The 21,415-nt window shown below is 36.9% G+C and overlaps 1 protein-coding gene across 1 annotated transcript in view; it reads left to right on the plus strand.

The window, feature by feature from the left end:
- The window catches only part of PCDHB1 (protocadherin beta 1), a 38,396-nt gene extending 17,675 nt beyond the window's left edge, over nucleotides 1–20,721 (plus strand). The window contains exon 2 of the mRNA XM_077137215.1: nucleotides 19,795–20,721. The gene's annotated coding sequence lies outside the window, so the exon portion shown is untranslated. The remainder of the gene's footprint in view (nucleotides 1–19,794) is intronic.
- The last annotated feature ends 694 nt before the right edge of the window (nucleotides 20,722–21,415 follow it).

The following is a 21,415-nucleotide window of genomic DNA, read 5'->3' on the forward strand; positions in this document are numbered from 1 at the left end:
TAGTTTATTGCTACATTTTGAATTGATTTTTATGTATGTTATGAGGCATGGATCCACTTTACTCTTTTGCTTGTGGATATTGTTTTGCCTGCACCATTTGTTGAAGAGACTATTCCTTCCCTATTGAGTGAACTTGTCAAAAATAAATTGCCAAAGATGTAAGGATTTATTTATGAACTCTCAACTCTATTCCACTGGTCTGCATGTCTGTCCTTGTGCCAGTACCATCCTGTTTTTATTAGTGCAGCTTTGTAATAAGTTTTAAAACTGGGAAGTGTAAATCCTTCAAACTTGATCTTCTTTTTCAAGATGGTTTCAGCTATTTGGTGACCCTTACCCTTCCATACGAATTGATAATTGACTTTTCCATTTCTGCAAAGAATGCTGTTGGAATTTGATGGCAATTGCATTGAATCTGTAAGTCACTTTGGGTATAGAACAGTACTTTTAATAATAAAAATAGAATTCAAGACATATACACAAGGGAAAAAAGTGCAATAAGATTTAATAATAATGAAATTATATGTACCTAGTATAGCTTCAAGATACACAAAGGAACAACTGATAGATACTAGAACAAATAAATACATGAGCAATTAATATGGAGATTTAAAAACACTCCTTTGAGAAAAAGAGGTAAAAATAAATATAATTATCTGTAAATTTATTTTTAAAAAAGCACACGTGGAATGATTCCCCAGATTGGCCACACCTACTATTTAGGGTTTACATTTTAATTGTATTCTTCCATGGAGTTGTGACATACCCATTTGTGGGTGTGGCTTTTTGACTATATGGAGATGTGACTCCACCCATTCAGGGTGGGTTTTGATTAATTTACTAGAGTACTTTAAGAAGGGATGTTTTGAAGAATACTCAGATGCAGATACTTAGAGAACAGTTGTTTCAGAGCCGACAGAGACACAGATGTTTAGAGATGCTTGGAGTGCTAGCAGAGAGAGCAGATGCCTAGACATGGGCAGAGCCCAGCAGACGTCACCATGTGCCTTTCCATAAGATGCTAAGCCAGCCAGAACCCACAGTTGTGTTCCAGAGGAGCTAAGTGAAGGTTCAGAGATGCTTAGAGAGGAAATCACAGGGATTAGAAGTCAAAAGCAACAGAGCCCAGGAGAAAGGGACCAGCAGATGCCAGCCATATACCTTCCCAGGTGACAGAAGTGTTCTGGATGGCATCAGCCTTTCTTGAGTGAAGATAACCTCTCATTGGTGCCTTAATTTGGACATTTTCATGGACTTAGAACTGTAAACTTGTAACTTAGTAAATTCCCTTTTTAAAAGCCATTCCATTCATGGTATATTGCATTCTGGCAGCTCAACAAACATACGTTTGTCAAACTTTCAATAAACTATAAATTCCTAACTTATATCAGTTGTTCCAGAAAACTGAAAATGAGGAAAGTCTGCTAAACTCATATTATGAAGGTTATATTACCTTGATTATCAAGTTTAAAAATAAAGTTTGATAAAAAGAGCAATAGAAGGCCCAATCAGCAACCAGCAGGCTGGGCGTGGCGGGACGAGCGTTACGTGGCTGTGGTGATGTTTGGATTGGCTGGTCAGTTAACTTTTGTGGAATAATTGGTGCTCGGTGGTTTAAGCAAAGGATAAAACACTAGAGTTCGGGGCTGACCTTAATCAAGACGTATTTGTCTGTTGAGTTTTTGTCATTTATCTACTTTCTCACGGTTCTAGAGGAAATCAGAGGAAATTCGAAAGGATTGTCATGCCGGAAGATTTAGTTGGGCCCTTGTCTTCAAGGAGATTACGAGCTATTTAAAGGAAAAGCAGTGTGACAAAGAGTGCTACATTACGTGATTCCCATTATAAGTGATGTAAAAATTAAGAGAGATAGATTAATTGGGATTGAAGATAAAGAAGGTTTCTTGGAGGGAAAAAAAGGACATTTAAATTGGGCCTTGAAAGATAGGTAAAATTAAGCCAAAGGAAAGGAAGCAGAAAGATCAGGCTGGTAAGAATTAAGACATTAACTTGAAGTAGTTATCTAGGTGACCAAATTATGGAAGAATCTCAGAAGGCAGGTAGAAATTTTTATTCTTGATAGGAGAGGAATTCTCGTCTATTGGAAAAAGGCCTGATTTTGAATTTCAATTTTGGCACTATCCAGTTTTAGGTTCTTCAGCAACAATCCCTTTTCACTTCTATTTGCTTAGACTGGAAAAAAAAAAGATTAAAATAATGAAATGCAGTAACGTATGTGGCTGTGCTCAGCACATGTCTCTCAAATTTCCTTCCTGCCAAGTAAAAAATGAGTAAGCTAGGGAACTACTAAAATTTTGTTTTTGTTTTTCAGCAGATGATGAAAACAGTTTTTAAAGGTTAATTTTCTAGTCAGGGCCTCTTTAGGCTAGATATGGGACTCAAGGTATTGTGCGGAAAATTTCCCTTTCTGTTCCCACATTTTTATGCAGAGGAAATCAAGTTAGAGTGGGTTACTCCCTTCCTTTTGGTGAGGTTGGAGAAATGCCTTTTTTATTCTTTTTCATACCAACTGACATAGCTACCTCTTTCCCTACCAGCCAGCCTCTTTAGTCACTGCTCATGCACTTGTACTCCTGCAAAAGGTGATTTTCTGCTGTCCTGTGCCCTCTTCTTTTAGTAAGATTATACTGGATGAATTAGAGTGGAAATAGACTTCTTAACTTTCCAATATGGTAGCTATTAACAACTAGCTATTTAAAGTTTAATTAATTAAAATTAAAAATTAAGTTCTTAAGTCACCCTAGTTACATTCCAAGTACTCAATAGACATATGTGGCTAGGGGCCATCATATTGGCCAGCACCAGTAAAGAACATTACCATCACAGACAATTCTTTCAGACAGCACTGGATTAATGATATTAATTAAAATTTCTTGAGACTTCCGGAGAAGATGGCGGCTTAGTAAGACGCGTGGGTCTTAGTTCCTCCTCCAGAACAGCAACTAAAGAAACAGAAACGATACAAAACAGCTCCCGGAGCCATGACAGAGGCCAAAAAGACAGCGTACCCCATTCTGGAACGGCTCAATGGGCAGGGAGAATCCGCTGCGTCACCGAGTGGCGCACGCTTCCCCGGGCAGGGGCGGCTGGCGACCGGGGTCCCTTCCACACACGTGGCTTCCCGGTTAGACTGGGAACGTTGGATAGCAGGGCCCTCCTGCCACGCTTGGAGTCTCAGGCCGGCTGGGTAATTTGGACCGGCACTCCCCCAAGCCTCGGTGGCCGGCGACCCCCCCTCCACACGTGGTTTCCCGGGCCAACTACGAGATTTGGATTGGCATTCCCCAAGCTGCTTCGGCTGGCGACCCGCCCCCACAGCGAGAGTTTTCCAAAGTTAAAGGAGCCACAGCAGCTTTTACTGGTGGGACCCGCAGACAGATGAGCGCCACGACTGCCACCTACTGGGCAGGATAAGAAAAACAGAACCCAGAGATTTCACAGAAAAATCTTTCAACCAGCTGGGTCCCACACCCAGGGAAATCTGATTAAATGCCCAGACACCAGCAGAAAATAACGGAAAATTGAAGCTCGGAAAATTGAAGATATGGCCCAGTCAAAGGAACAAACCAATAGTTCAAATGAGATACAGGAGCTGAGACAACTAATGCTGAATATACGAACCGAAATAGAAAACCTCTTCAAAAAACCAAATCAATAAATTGAGGGAGGACATGCAGAAGACATGGGCTGAACAAAAAGAAGAAATAGAAAATCTGAAAAAACAAATCACAGAACTTATGGGAGTGAAGGACAAAGCAGAAAAGATGGAAAAAACAATGGATACCTACAATGGTAGATTTAAAGAGACAGAAGCTACAATTAGTGAACTGGAGGATGGAACATCTGAATTCCAAAAAGAAACAGAAACTATAGGGAAAAGAATGGAAAAACTTGAGCAGGGGATCAGGGAACTGAATGACAATATGAAGCGCACAAATATACGTGTTGTGGGTGTCCCAGAAGGAGAAGAGAAGGGAAAAGGAGGAGAAAAACTAATGGAAGAAATTATCACTGAAAATTTCCCAACTCTTATGAAAGACCTAAAATTACAGATCCAAGAAGTGCAGCACACCCCAAAGAGAATAGACCCAAATAGGCGTTCTCCAAGACACTTACTAGTTAGAATGTCAGAGGTCAAAGAGAAAGAGAGGATCTTGAAAGCAGCAAGAGAAAAACAATCCATCACATACAAGGGAAACCCAATAAGACTATGTGTAGATTTCTCAGCAGAAACCATGGAAGCTAGAAGACAGTGGGATGATATATTTAAATTACTAAAAGAGAAAAACTGCCAACCAAGACTCCTATATCCAGCAAAATTGTCCTTCAAAAATGAGGGAGAAATTAAAAAATTCTCAGACAAAAAGTCACTGAGAGAATTTGTGACCAAGAGACCAGCTCTGCAAGAAATACTAAAGGGAGCACTAGAGTCAGATATGAAAAGACAGAAGAGAGAGGTATGGAGAAAAGTGTAGAAAGAAGGAAAATCAGATATGATATATATAATACAAAAGGCAAAATGGTAGAGGAAAATATTATCCAAACAGTAATAACACTAAATGTTAATGGACTGAATTCCCCAATCAAAAGACATAGACTGGCAGAATGGATTAAAAAACAGGATCCTTCTATATGCTGTCTACAGGAAACACATCTTAGACCCAAAGATAAACATAGGTTGAAAGTGAAAGGTTGGGAAAGATATTTCATGCAAATAACAGCCAGAAGAGAGCAGGAGTGGCTATACTAATATTCAACAAATTAGACTTCAAATGTAAAACAGTTAAAAGAGACAAAGAAGGACACTATATACTAATAAAAGGAACAATTAAACAAGAAGACATAACAATCATAAATATTTATGCACCGAACCAGAATGCCCCAAAATACGTGAGGAATACACTGCAAACACTGAAAAGGGAAATAGACACATATACCATAATAGTTGGAGACTTCAATTCACCACTCTCATCAATGGACAGAACATCTAGACAGAGGATCAATAAAGAAATAGAGAATCTGAATATTACTATAAATGAGCTAGACTTAACAGACATTTATAGGACATTACATCCCACAACAGCAGGATACAGCTTTTTCTCAAGTGCTCATGGATCATTCTCAAAGATAGACCATATGCTGGGTCACAAAGCAAGTCTTAACAAATTTAAAAAGATTGAAATCATACACAACACTTTCTCGGATCATAAAGGAATGAAGTTGGAACTCAATAATAGGTGGAGTGCCAGAAAATTCACAAATACGTGGAGGTTCAACAACACACTCTTAAACAACAAGTGGGTCAAAGAAGAAATTGCAAGAGAAATTAGCAAATACCTCGAGGCGAATGAAAATGAAAACACAACATATCAAAACTTATGGGATGCAGCAAAGGCAGTGCTAAGTGGGAAATTTATTGCCCTAAATGCCTATATCAGAAAAGAAGAAAAGGCAAAAATGCAGGAATTAACTGTCCACTTGGAAGAACTGGAGAAAGAACAGCAAACTAATCCCAAAGCAAGCAAAAGGAAAGAAATAAAAAAGATTAGAGCAGAAATAAATGAAATTGAAAACATGAAAACAATAGAGAAAATCAATAAGACCAGAAGTTGGTTCTATGAGAAAATCAATAAGATTGATGGGCCCTTAGCAAGATTGACAAAAAGAAGAAGAGAGAGGATGCAAATAAATAAGATCAGAAATGGAAGAGGAGACATAACTACTGACCTCACAGAAATAAAGGAGGTAATAACAGGATACTATGAACAACTTTACGCTAATAAATACAACAATTTAGATGAAATGGACGGGTTCCTGGAAAGACATGAACAACCAACTTTAACTCAAGAAGAAACAGATGACCTCAGCAAACCAATGACAAGTAAAGAAATTGAATTAGTCATTCAAAAGCTTCCTAAAAAGAAAAGTCCAGGACCAGACTGCTTCACAGGTGAATTCTATCAAACATTCCAGAAAGAATTAGTACCAACTCTCCTCAAACTCTTCAAAAAAATTGAAGTGGAGGGAAACCTACCTAATTCATTCTATGAAGCCAACATCACCCTCATACCAAAACCAGGCAAAGATATTACAAAAAAGAAAACTACAGACCAATCTCTCTAATGAATATAGATGCAAAAATCCTCAATAAAATTCTAGCAAATTGTATCCAACAACACATTAAAAGAATTATACATCATGACCAAGTAGGATTCATCCCAGGTATGCAAGGATGGTTCAACATAAGAAAATCAATTAATGTAATACACCATATCAACAAATCAAAGCAGAAAAATCACATGATCATCTCAATTGATGCAGAGAAGGCATTTGACAAGATTCAACATCCTTTCCTGTTGAAAACACTTCAAAAGATAGGAATACAAGGGAACTTCCTTAAAATGATAGAGGGAATATATGAAAAACCCACAGCTAATATCATCCTCAATGGGGAAAAATTGAAAACTTTCCCCCTAAGATCAGGAACAAGACAAGGATGTCCACTATCACCACTATTATTCAACATCGTGTTGGAGGTTCTAGCCAGAGCAATTAGACAAGAATAAGAAATACAAGGCATCAAAACTGGAAAGGAAGAAGTTAAACTATCACTGTTTGCAGACGATATACTATACGTCGAAAACCTGGAAAAATCCACAACAAAACTACTAGAGCTAATAAACGAGTACAACAAAGTAGCAGGTTACAAGATCAACATTCAAAAATCTGTAGTATTTCTATACACTAGTAATGAAGAAGCTGAGGGGGAAATCAAGAAATGAATCCCATTTACAATTGCAACTAAAAGAATAAAATACCTAGGAATAAATTTAACTAAAGAGACAAAAAACCTATATAAAGAACACCACAAAAAAACTGTTAAAAGAAATCACAGAAGACCTAAATAGATGGAAGGGCATACCGTGTTCATGGATTGGAAGACTAAATATAGTTAAGATGTCAATCCTACCTAAATTGATTTACAGATTCAATGCAATACCAATCAAAATCCCAACAACTTATTTTTCAGAAATAGAAAAACCAATAAGCAAATTTATCTGGAAGGGCAGGGTGCCCCGAATTGCTAAAAACATCTTGAGGAAAAAAAACGAAGCTGGAGGTCTTGCACTGCCTGACTTTAAGGTATATTATGAAGCCACAGTGGTCAAAACAGCATGGTATTGGCATAAAGATAGATATATCGACCAATGGAATTGAATAGAGTGCTCAGATATAGACCCTCTCATCTATGGACATTTGATCTTTGATAAGGCAGTCAAGCCAACTCACCTGGGACAGAGCAGTCTCTTCAATAAATGGTGCCTAGAGAACTGGATATCCATATGTAAAAGAATGAAAGAAGACCCGCATCTCACACCCTATACAAAAGTTAACTCAAAATGGATCACAGATCTAAACATTAGGTCTAAGACCATAAAACAGTTAGAGGAAAATGTTGGGAGATATCTTATGAAACTTACAATTGGAGGCGGTTTTATGGACCTTAAACCTAAAGCAAGAGCACTGAAGAAGGAAATAAATAAATGGGAGCTCTCAAAATTAAACACTTTTGTGCATCAAAGAAATTCATCAAGAAAGTTGAAAGACAGCCTACACAATGGGAGATAATATTTGGAAATGACATATCAGATAAAGGTCTAGTATTCAGAATTTATAAAGAGATTGTTCAACTCAACAACAAAAAGACAGCCAACCCAATTACAAAATGGGAAAAAGACTTGAACAGACACCTACCAGAAGAGGAAATCCAAATGGCCAAAAGGCACATGAAGAGATGCTCAATGTTCCTGGCCATTAGAGAAATGCAAATCAAAACCACAATGAGATATCATCTCACACCCACCAGAATGGCCATTATCAACAAAACAGAAAATGACAAGTGCTGGAGAGGATGCGGAGAAAGAGGCACACTTATCCACTGTTGGTGGGAATGTCAAATGGTGCAACCACTGTGGAAGGCAGTTTGGTGGTTCCTCAAAAAACTGAATATAGAATTGCCATACAACCCAGCAATACCATTGCTGGGTATCTACTCAAAGGACTTAAGGGCAAAGACACAAACAGACATTTGCACACCAATGTTTATAGCAGCGTTATTTACAATTGCAAAGAGATGGAAACAGCCAAAATGTCCATCAACAGAAGAGTGGCTAAACAAACTGTGGTATATACATACGATGAAATATTATGTAGCTTTAAGACAGGATAAACTTATGAAGCATGTAATAACATGGATGGACCTAGAGAACATTATGCTGAGTGAGTCTAGCCAAAAACTAAAGGACAAATACTGTATGGTCCCACTGATGTGAACCGACATTCGAGAATAAACTTGGAATATGTCATTGGTAACAGAGTCCAGCAGGAGTTAGAAACAGGGTAAGATAATGGGTAATTGGAGGTGAAGGGATATAGACTGTGCAACAGGACTAGATACAAAAACTCAAAAATGGACAGCACAATAATACCTAATTGTAAAGTAATCATGTAAAAACACTGAATGAAGCTGCATCTGAGCTATAGGTTGTTTTTTTTTTTACTATTAGTATTACTTTTATTTTTTTCTCTATATTAACATTCTATATCTTTTCTGTTGTGTTGCTAGTTCTTCTAAACCGATGCAAATGTACTAAGAAACGATGTGCATCTATGTGATGATGTTGAGAATTACTGATTGCATGTGTAGAATGGTATGATTTCTAAATGTTGGGTTAGTTTCTTTTTTTCCGTTAATTAATAAAAAAAAGAAAATCAATCATATTACTGAACTTAGTAACAAAAAAATCATAAAATGAAATTTTTTTAAAGTATAGCACTTATTAATAGCATCCAAAATATGAAGTACTCTGAAAATAACACTAACGAAAGATGTGCATGATCTCCAAAATTAAAGATTTTGTTAAGAAAATTTTAAATATCTGAAAAAACTGAGAAATATATCGTATGCAAGGATCAGAACTCTTGATATTAATTCCTCTTGAATTTATCTACAGATTCAGTGCAATGTCCGTGCTCATCATTGTTCAACATATTATCATGTTCAACAAGACTAAATGTTTCTAAATATTTAGAAATGCAAAGGGCCAAGAATAGTTAAGGCACTCTTGAATGCGAAAACAAAGTGAGAGGACTTGCTCCACCAGCAATAAAGTATTATTTACATAAGGCTGCAGTGATTAATACAGTGTGCTACTGGTAGAGGGAAAAATAAATTAATGGAACAGTATTTAGGGTCCCAAAACATATTCATATATGTAGAATCAGAGAGCAAAGTCATGGATAAAGGCAGTTATTTCCTTTAAAACGGTGTTGGGGAAATTGGTTATCCATATAAAAATGAAATTGGACTCCCTACTTCATACCATAGCAAAAAATCAATTCTAGGTTAATTAGAAATCTACATATGGAAAACAAAATATAAATACTTAGAAGATAACAGAGGACATATCTTCATAACTTCAAGGGAGAATATCTTAAACAGGACACAAAAAACAAACCAAGGAAAAGATTGGTAAATTTTACTACCTTATAATTAAGAACCTCAGAATGGAAAAGATATTTGCACCATGTATAAACAACGACACATTAGTATCCAGAGAATAGAAACAGTATTTATGAATCATTGATAAAAGGCAGACAATCTAATAAAAATAGTCAAAGGTGTTTAAGAGATACTTATTAAAAGAGGAAATCCAAAAGGATGATTAAAAAGACCTCAACTTCTTTAGTAACAGGAAAATATGGATTTAAACAAAACGAAGTACTACTACACATGCAAAGATTGGCAACTATTAAAATAACAAGGGTTACAGTGGACATGGAAGAAAGGAGTTCTTATAAACTGTGGATCCAAGTGTAATCTGGCTGGAAAAAAACAAGAACAGCTAGAACATGTTTGGCTTAATCTAGGACAGAAGACGAAACGCATATAAAACTACAATGCAGCAATTCCACTTATAGGTTATTTTAGTTTGCCAAAGCTGCTGGAATGCAATATACCAAAAATGTAATGACCATTAAAAAGGGAATTTATTAAGTTGCAAGTTTACAGGTCTAAGGCCATAAAAATATCCAAACTAAGGCATCCGGAAAAAGATACTTTAACTCCAAAGAAAGGGTTAATGCAGTTTGGGATTTCTCTCTCAGCTGGGAAGGCACAGGGAGAAGTCTGCTAGCTTTGTCTCATTTCCCAAGACATCCCGGTGGGCATTTTCCTTCTATCGCCAAAGTGCTCTGGCTGTGTGGGCTCTGTTGACACTGAAGCTTTTATCAAAGTGGTTCTCTCTTGAAGGGCTCCACCGCACCTTGAATGGGTGGAGACACATCTCCATGGAAACCATGTAATCACAATTGGGTGGGTCACATTTCCATGGAAACAATAAAAAAGATCCCACCCTGCAATACTGAATGAGGATTTTAAAACATGGCTTTTCTGGGGTACTCGACCATTTCAAACCAGCACATGGGTGTAACACTACTGAAAACTGTGTGTCAAACAGATGACACGAAGAAGCATACTGCATCTATAACTGTACCATTCGTATAGTTCAAAACTGGAAAGAACCCAAGTGTCTATCTTTAATAGAACAGACAAAAAAAATTAATATAATCATACAACGTATGATTCATTAAGTAGTAATGAAAATGAATGAACTACAGCTGCAGATACTAAGTCTGAATCTTATAAATATAATTTTGAGTAAAATGAGCAAGGAACAAGTATACAGTAGAATTCCTTTTAAAAGGTCAACAGAGGCAAGAACTAAAATATATTGTTTAGGAGTGTATACATACAGGAAAATTGCAAAGAAAAATAAAGATGTCACTTTCACAAGATTTAGAATAGTGGTTAAATTTAGAGAGGTAGGGGTGGAATTGTGATTGGGGAGGGATGAAAGGGAGTGTCGTTATTACTGGCAAATTTTCATTTCTTGACCTAGATCGTGATTACAGAGGTGTTACTTAATAGATATCTGCTAAACTGCCCATGTATTTTTAAGCACTTTTCAGTGATTGTTATATTTTTCACTAAAAGTAAACATTTTTGAAACGGGCAAAATATATGAAAGGGAGTTTATAGAAAACGAAACCTGAATGGTCAACAAACATGAAAAGATGTCCAATGTCACTAATTATTAGGAATATGTAAAATAAAAGCAAAATGGCAAGTCTGACATATTGCCAAAAATGTGAATCAGACCCTCATCACTGTTGGTGGTGACAATATTGAGCTTTACCAGAATCCCTGTGATCCTGTAAAACAGGGACAGTTAAATTCCCACCCTATCCCCTACTCCTTCTGCTCAGGAAATGGCTTACTCAAAGAAACACCATTCTCTGTATGACTTAAATAAAACTCATAGATGTTCCCTTTTTTATCGATGACAAGGCCAGACATAGTCCCTCCGAATCTCCATTCTTTGCCTCACGAATGATTAGCTGAACATGGTCATTATTCAAACTTTGGTTAGGTTTCGCTACTTCCCCCAGGCCTCTGAATTTTGTTCCACCCTCAGCCTGAGCCAGCTTACAACCACTCCTTAACAGCTCCTCCTGGGAACAGGCTGGTCTCAGGGTAAACACTGTCTAATCTATTCTCACACCATTCTTTCATCCCATTGCCCAATATTTGGTTCTTTCTAGCCTTATTTATTCGTTCCTATAAAATAAAAAACATTTTTACTTAATCCTTGAAACTTGCAAATATCAAGGTCAGCATTCTCTTTACTGCAATAGTCCACCTCCCCCTACTGCAACAGAATCTTTCCTGCCTCTTGCAATAATCCTTTCAAATGAAGTCTCTTCTTACCTAAATTCTGATTTTTTTTAAATTTGACAGGGAGAAAGTGAATTAAAACTTCTCTTAGAATGCAAGCCCTGTGAGAGCAGAGACTCCATCTGTTTTGTTCAATGTATATCTAATAAATCTAAATCACCTTTACCACCCCTCCTAGCATTTCTCCTTTTATTTACCCTAGAGAAACTCATGTACGTGCCTGGAGAGGCATATGCAAAAAAATATTGACTGCAATATTATTTATAACATCAAAAACTGGAAACAATTCATCATGGAAAGAGTAGAATGCCATATAGCAGTTGGGGTGAGTGAAGTAGAGTTGCATGTATTAATATATATATATATAATATATTGTCAATGGGGAGGATAAAAACAAGTTCAGATGAACACATTTGATCTGTAACACTTTTAAAAAACATGCAAAATTACTGTCATTTAAAATTACATATATGTGGATTTAAATGAATTTAAAAACATGTATGAATATGATGAACAACAATTAATTTTACCTCTGTAGAAAAAGGGAGATAATATTCTCTCAAGGGGCTTTGTTTCATTTCTTAAAATAAAAGACATGGGGGCAGGCAATAGTGGCGCAGTGGCATAGTTCTCGCCTGTCATGCTGGAGACCTGGGTTTGATTTCCTACGCCTACGCATGCAAAAATAAATAATAAATAAATAAATAAATAAAAAAGCAAGTAATGAAAGATGTTAAGATTTCATAAAGTTCGGTGGTTGCTACTCAATACATTGCTATAGTATTTTCTACACATACATACAAATTTAAAACATTTTAAAGAGTGAAATGTATATTAACACAATGTCAAATAATTTGACATTTCCGTTGAATTGGCTGAAATGCACACGGTTTTTAATATTGCCTACAGGTTTCCAAAAACCTAGATTTTGCTCAAAAAACTTTCTTAGTCAAAGTGCTTTCCAGTGAAAAAGACTACTTTAAAATAAAACAAATTAAGGTTTGAGACTTTTAAATTGAATAACTTTAAATGATTTGTGTGTAGACCCTTTTGAGTGATGGCCAGTACTTCAACTACTGTTTTCAGGAACTAAGCTTTATGGTGTTAATGCGAATTGATCATAAAATGAATCATTCAGCCCTCAATTTTAATTAAATCATGTATAACACCAAAAATAAGCTTTTAATAAAAACATACCTTAAAATGATGAATTATTTTGGAATCGTAATAAGCCTTAGAGATCATTATACTATATTAGTTTTAGGGTCCCTTCTGTATATTCACAGAGGACTTCTCTCCAGGACTAGATACATTTATTGATGTTTTTTGGTGCCAAATTAAAATGATACCATAGTCAAATATGTCTCTCTGAACACACTGATCATGAGCTTTTGAAGAAATTCTTCCATTTGCTTAATGTTGTAGTTTTTATTTAAAATATGCATTATGTGAACTAGCTCACATTTCAATAATCTCAAAACACTCTCAAGAAATTCTGGAAAGAGCAGTCCATCTGTGAACTCACTGCACTCCCAGTAAATTCTACACAGACACACTGGACATCTATTAAGTTGCCAAACAGAATTTGCATCATTTTAGAAATCACTCAGGGGCTGAGTTTTATTTGGTTATTACTTCTAACACATGGTTTAGTTTTAATGTATAAGTCTCTCTATGTAACTCACCGAACTATACATAAATGCAAAATGTTTACCGGACAAAATGCTGCATGAACACAAAGACCTCCAACTGCCATATAATATAGATTTCATTGACCTAATGGACATAAATATGAAAGGAATTTGAAAAAAAATTAGTCGAAAGAAAGTTTTTACAAATATGCACATTCATCCCTCTCAAGAGTCACTAAACACTTGGGGAATCATAAAGAAACATCTTATTTCCCTCCAAAATTAACTTTCCTGAATTTGCTAATTCATACAGAGAAATTAAAACATATATACACGAATGAATTAACTGGGTGATGTAGCTTCTAACTCAGGGCATTTTGATCTCATTCAGAAAAGTGCTTCAATTTAATTTACACAGGCAAGCAGGGCTCAACTTTCCAATGCACGTACTTTCAAAGATATTTATACTACTTTAAGTTTTATTCAGGCTTTTTTCTTTTCTTTCTTTCTTTTTTTTTTTTTAACACCAAAGCACCGTGGTTCCAGCATGTGAAAAGAATATTCACAACAGCTGAATAAAGAATACTCGAAAATAGTCAAAGAGTTCCCACCCCGAGAATGTGGCGGAAATTGCAAAGAAATGTTACAGCCTAAAGGGAGAATATCAAAATAAAGTTTCCTAAACCCCCTTCTCTCCTCTCCATCTCCACATCTTTTCAGTTCGGATTTATTTATACAATAAACCACACCTCCGCTTACGGAAGTCGGAAGCCGATGGCGTTTCAAAAACAACGTCTGTAGCAGCCGATTTTTCTCAGCATCTCTCGCGGAAAATGTTTCCAAATAGTTCCAATTTAGTTCAGTGACAAGGACAGCTAATCTTAGACCTCAGCTGACCGTGCCGCACCGGGAAATACGACATCGCAGAAGCAGAGCCGGCCACGCACTCGGCGGCTTCAGACCGAGCTGACCAGAAATAGCCCTGGTAAGCGCTTCCGGTTTCGGCCCTCACAGCCATCCTACCAAGAGGAAGCGGAAGTGAGGCCGGTAAACCGCTCGGGATTCCAATCGCCTAGTAGAACCGACTTTCTCCGATTTGCGTTTAGGATTTGAAAGGTGCAAAGGCTCCGAGACGAGGCGACAGTTATAATAAGTATGCCTGCTTATACTAAGAAGAGTGACAGTCTAGATTACCATTAGTTGCCACAGGCTTTGGAGTGAGACTAAAAACCTTTATGAATGATACTTGCTAGCACTGTATCTCTTCCCAGTGTAGGGGGGAGACTCAGAAAAGCTCCATTAAAGGAAGAAAGGGGGAAGACCTATGGATGCTAATGACAACATCCTGTTTGTGTAGAAAATTCACAGTGCAAGCAGCCACTTCCATTTGGTGCTTCTGTTCCTTCGTCTAGGAAGTTATGAACTTCACCGGAAAATCTGAAAGAAAAAAATAAAATTAAGACTTCTGTGTTCAAAGAAACTCGCTATGCTATGCATATTGCTCTTTCCCCATGAAATGCAGGTTTTGTCTCTTCTGTGCCTGCCTGTACTTGTCATTTATACAGAAAACCTTCTTTGACCTGTCTGACTAGATAAAAAATCTGTTATGCGCTCTCATAGAACCAATTTTTACTTGTAGCATTTAGTCCAGTGGCAATCTTACATTCATTTGTGGGATGATTTGATGAATGTCTTTCTTCATCAGACCAAGCACCAAGAGGCTAGATTTTGCTTACTATTTGTATTCTCCAGGGACTATTTCGGTCTCTAATACGAGTTAGTACTCAAAAAAATAAAAGAATTCTTTTTTTGTTGTTGTTAAGTAAGTGAACAGGAAAACACTGAAACTTACTTCTACAGGGAGGCCAGAGGACAGGGGCTACAGTTTATTGTAAAACCTAAATAGAGTTGAAAATGAGTTTGTAAACAAGAATTCAGAGGTAGGAAAGTTATATTCTTTATCAGTTATATCCCTATAGGCTAGATTTCTATAAATAGAACATAGTTGTCTTTTTCTATATGGATATCCAAATGTGAGACTGAACTATGGGATGGGAAATAGACAGAATAAAAAATGAGTAAGGAGGAGTCCCTGCCATCTAACTGGTCTAGTGGGAGAACATTAATTAGACTGCTTCATTCAGACACTCTGCCTTTCATTCAAGAATTTGTATTCTTTGGGGGATTGTTAAGAAAATGTTTATCACTTATGTATGGGGAACATCCTTTTATTTTTTAGAGGAAATAAATGTGCATCTCACATCATATTTAACTGTTCAAAACATCTCTAGTAAGGAACACTTATCCAGGAACTGTGTTAGCTATTAATGAATGGATGGCCCATGCTGTCATGGTGCTTACAATAATTTAGGAGAGAATATGTCAAACAAATATAGAAATATAAAGAGATACAATATTCTTCAGTGGAGTCAGGGAAGACCTACTTAAGAAAATTGACACTTAATCTCCTTCTAGCTGCTTTAAGATGCTGGAGACTAAAAGAAATATCAATTTAATGATTCAGCAGTCATATTCGTTTGTTAAACCCTATCTTCTCTGTATAACTCCAGACATTTAATCTAGAAATGCAAGGAAAAGCCAAGGTTAACCAACATTGAGAAACAGAGAAAACATCACATGGAAAAAAATAGACAAAAAAGGAGCTTGGAAAGCCTGATGAAAACAGAGAAGGCAACTGTGGCTGGAGCTCAAATTTTAAAAGGCATGGCATAAAAAATGAAGCTAGAAAAGTAGAGAAGGGTTGGGACATGAAGGAGCTTTTAGTCCATCCTGAGAATTTCGAATTTTTATTACCAAAGCAATGAAAAGTCACTGCAGGGATTTCAGCAGGGGAGTGACAGCATTTTCTATTAGTTTTTACAAGGTTACTCTGATTGCTCTGTGGAGCATTGGCTGAGGAGGGAGTAGGGGTGGATGTGAAAAAACAGGAGATCATTACAATATAGTCAGTAGCAAATGATGAAATTCTGGTTGAAGGTATTGTGAGTGAATGCAAATAGAAGTGAAATAATTTGCCGTTATTTAGAGAAACAATGCACCGAACTTGGTGATGGATTGGATAAGGTGGTGAGAGAGATGGAGATGTCAAAAATAACTCTGCTTCCAGTAGCAAGACTGCTTCTCCAGAAGCCCAAAGATCCTCCTTCAGATTTTTGAAAACTGAATCCTTTTCTCCAGATTGTGGCAAGTCATATGAAGTTCATTATGATAGTACAGAAAGGGAATGTGCATGGGTGAATACTGAACCTTGAAAGAATCTATCCTAGATAGGCTTTTTAAAAAATTCAAGTCTTAACATTTCTTTGAAAAACCATTCTACACTCACAAGTGGGAAAGTGGAAAAGTTTTGAGACTTTCCAGCATATCTACAACATGAATATGACATTAAAGAAACTTCTTGATTTGAAAGAATTAGATGCATGACAGGATGGATAGTCTCCTATGTATGAAAAACATATTTCTTTAAATATGTCTCCATACACCTTTGATCCCATTGCCTTCTTTTAAGAGTTTATTACCCATTTTACAAATAAGTAAATTTAGTCTTGAAGAAGTTAGGTATTTTAAATATTAAGAACAAATGGGACTCGCAAGCAGTGGGGACATCCAAATCAATAGGCCAACCTCTTGAACTTGGGGTTCGCCCCTATGAAACTTATTCCTGCAAGGGGTAGGCTAAGCCTACTTAAAATTAGGCTGAAGAGTCACCCCCAAAGAACCTATTTTGTTGTTCAGATGTGGCTTTTCTGTCTAAGCCAGTGTAGCAGGTGATTTCATTGCCCTCTCCCCTACATGGGACATGACTCCCAGGGGTTTAAATCTCCCTGGCAACGTGGGATAGAAATCCCAGGATGAGCTGGAACCTGGCATGAAGAAATTTATAAAGTTTTCTTGACCGAAAGGGGGAAGAGAGACATGAGACAAAATAAAGTTTCAGTGGCTGAGAGATTTCAGACAGAGTTGAGAGATTATCTTGGAGGTTATTCTTATGCATTGTATAGCTATCCCTTTTTAGTTTATGGTGTACTGGAGTGGCTGGAGGGGAGTATCTGAAACTGTTGAGCTGTATTCCAGTAGCCTTGATTCTTGAAGACGATTATATAAAGATATAACTTTTACAATGTGATTGTGTGAGTCTGGAAACCTTGTGTCTAATGCTTCTTTTATTCAAGGTATGAACAGATGAGTAAAAAAATGGATAAAAATAAATAATCGGGGACAAAGGGTAAAATAAATTGGTACATAAAAATACTAGTTGTCAATGACAGGGAGGTTAGGAGTATGGTATATATGAGTTTTTTCTTTTAATTACTTTTTCTGGAGTGATGCAGATGTCGTAAAAAATGATCATGGTGATGAATACACAACTATGTGATGATATTGTGAGCCACTGATTGTACATCATGTATGGAATGTATATGTGTGAAGATTTATCAATAAAAATATTTTTTAAAGAATGAATGAGGAAACTTAGGAATAGAAGTTAAGAATTTTGCCATGATGACACTGCTAGTATATAGCAATCACTGTAATATAATTCCGTGAGAGAGAAGATAGAACCAAGAAAGTAAGAGTAGAGTTATAAGAAGAGCTGAATTGAGGAATTCCAATGTGTAAAAGGTAAATAAAGGATCCCTAAGAGGATTGGAAAGAATCAGTACAGAGGGGGAAAATTTTTAAAGAGTGTGGTGCAACCAGCCAGGAGAAGGGAGTGTTTCAAAAAGGGGGGGATAGTAAATGATGTTCAAATGAGATAAAGATTGAAAAGGATGCACTGGATTTGTCAATCTGAAAGTGAATTGATGACATTGGCAAGAGTATTTTTAGTGTGGAATTGTATAAGGTTGAGGAGAAAATGAGGGATTTCAGAAGTATTGTTAGTACTTATATAAAATTTCAAGAATCTTGAATATATGGGAAATTCATAGAGATGAGGTGGTGGCTGAAGGAAGATGTGTGGTCCTGGTAAGATCTTTAGATGTAAAATAAGATCGAATGATTCAATGAAAAGAGATAGGATGAATATGAAGGAATGAACATACATCTTACTTAACAAGGATGAAACCAATAAGTGAAACTTTCATAATATGCTTCAAGTTTTTATATTTCTACATAAAAATGTGCTGTATTTTCCAATGAATTAAAGAATAAAGATGATAGGATATAATGTAGGAGTACTTTAGACTTACCTCTGATTGTAGGGGTAAACCAGACTATGTAGACAATGGCCTGTATTCACAGTATTGCCACTAATGATAATTAGTGTGTATGAAATGCTTATGATGTTCCAGGCCCTGGGCTAAGCATTTCAGAAGTATTGTTTCATTTAATTCTCCCAACTTCATGAACTGAGTATTAGATATGTGAGCCAAATTTTAAATTGGAACAAAGGACCTATCCCGAGCCTTTTAGTTGTCACCTACATAACTTCATACAAGTTTCTGTTGTTGGCTAGCTGAAAGATTGCATCCTACTTTAGGCCATACTTTTCCCATCCTTTGAGAAAATCTTATTTTCTGTGAAATCATAAATACTTCATCTGCATTGGAGAATCATTTCAATAGTTTTGTTTTAAAGTCGGTACCGCAAAATTTAACTTAGCTGAAGCCTCACTCCTTCTGGGAATACTTCCTGATAACTCATTTACATTCTTATTTAAATATCCCTTTTCAGTCCTTATGGTGCCTGAGCAAATTTCTATCTTGGCATTTACCTCACCGTACAGTAATTGTTGCTTAACTTGTGTCATCTTTCTAGGCTGGAACTTCCTGAGGTGTAGGAACCAAGCTTTATTCAACTTTAGTCCCCAGTGACTTTCATAGTGCTTGAATATAATCTGTGCAATAAAGGCCTCCTGACAAATTAATAAATTCAGCCAATGTGTTGCCAAATGACAGGCCTGACAGAAATGGGAAAAAATCTAATTCATGTTACTCTCTAGGGAAGTGACATCGTGATAGTAAAACCATTTACTAATCAACAGTTGCTTTTGTTCACATTAGACAAACCAGAAATCAGAGAGTAAATAAAACTATCAAGAGGTAGGAATTCTGCCACTAAAGGCATGACTAGGAGCAGATTTTGGTTTGTCCAGGATAGCTTGGTACTCGCCAGGTTTTCACATCAGACGCCTGGTGGCGCTACAGGCTTAAAAGTAGGAGAAAGAGCCCAGTATTTGCTTCAGACTCCATCTTAGAAAAGACAAAATTCTGAAAAGGTGGTGGGAATGGAGGCGGGTTGGAAGACGTCGGTAGCGAGCTCACATTTTAGAGCTTTCTTCAAATAAATAGGCACTAGACTAATAAGATGTCATCTCTCTTAAAGGACTTCCGATAGCCTTTTAAAATTAAGGACAACAAGGAATATACAGAAAATCGTGCGAGAGAAAATCATGCTAGAGAAAAAACCAGTGGTGAGTTTTCGTTTTCCTCTTGGGCATAGCGCAAGCGACCCAGGAAAAGCAAGCTGCTATTAATGACCAGAGTTTCAGGAGACTTGGCGCTAGCAGACGAAAGGGGCATCAGCTAGCTGTGGGACGTTAGGCAGGAGCACGGTGGATCCCAAGAAATCAAAGAATATTTTCGGTCAACCCACAGAAGTGCTTTTGCTCCCGAATGAACATGGAGGGCTCAGCATTTCCAAGTATGAGCTCTTAACTTCTTTTTTGTTTAAGAAAATCTGCCAGTCAGAGATGTAACTGTTTCTTCTGAAAATTGTAGACATGCATGAGATTTGGGAGAATTTTCAATCATGGAAGCTACACAATCAGTTTAAATTTCCATTTTTGCAATAACATAGGATGCAATACTGGGGCGAGTAATTTGCCCATTCAGAGAAAAAAAATCGCTGGGTGAAGAACAATAAAAGGTAAGTTCAATTTTCACAGAAGCAAATGGTGGTTATCAACTCTAGTCTGGAAACACCTGGGTCCAGATTGCGACAATCAGTGACAGCCTTTGCGGTGCATGCCCTTCAACAGCTTGGTTGTCGAACTCCTAAAAGATCTTGTCCTGGTAAATAATTAAGAGAATGGCTTACTGAATTATCCAACCTCCGGAGAGCCGTTGGCCGCATTTTAAGTACCACCAGTGACTGTGCACCATAAATATCAGCTTCAGGAGAATTGCCAATTTCCGTGCTACACTGCAAATACCCAGGCCATTCACAGTGGGAATATTTTCAGAAATGTATTATCTTTCTTCATGTGAAGGATGTTGGATGACAAACCCTTTGGAGGGCAATTCTGTAGAATTGGTCATGTTGACTCTTAGCTCATTCTGGAATATTTCATGAGACAGACTACAGCTCTTTAAGGATTATAATAGCAGCATTGGGGTGGGGGTGGGATGTCAAAAGAAACTCTCTTGGTCCATTCCTCCAAAATTTTCTTTCCACTAATTGTTAAAAATATCACGTTTTGCCAAACTAATGTAGGAATAGAGAGAAGAGAGCTAAGCGCAGCATCACTTTAGCATCAATGTAATTAGGTTCCTAGAAGCTCGAAACGAGACAATAGGTAGAGAGAGCTACTGCCTTTGGCACACTTGCTTTGGGAAAATGCCACCTTTCTGAATATCGTTATTTTATGAATCTATCTTCAGTAGTGTTTTCTCTTCAAGCACATAGTTAATTGCTCATTTACAGTCATCATTTATCGATGGCTGTTATTTGTCTTTTTATTTACCATGCAGACTTCTCTGTTTAGAAGCTAGTAGCCTATTTCCTCTTTAAAGGTTAGTACAAAAAAGGAATACTTTTTTTTTCCTCTCAGGCCTAGTTTCCTTTGATCTTCCTCAAAGGTAAGGTAAAAGTTTCCTCTATAACTTAATGAATACCTTGTCCTAGCAGATATCCTGAATCTTGAAAGGAAACTCATCCCAATTTAATCTCTAAAATAACTATGAATATACTTCATAGTCTTCAAAACTTCCCTAGGTAAGTTCAG

The sequence above is a fragment of the Tamandua tetradactyla genome, chromosome 20, assembly GCF_023851605.1.
Source record: "Tamandua tetradactyla isolate mTamTet1 chromosome 20, mTamTet1.pri, whole genome shotgun sequence".
Classification (NCBI taxonomy): domain Eukaryota; kingdom Metazoa; phylum Chordata; class Mammalia; order Pilosa; family Myrmecophagidae; genus Tamandua; species Tamandua tetradactyla.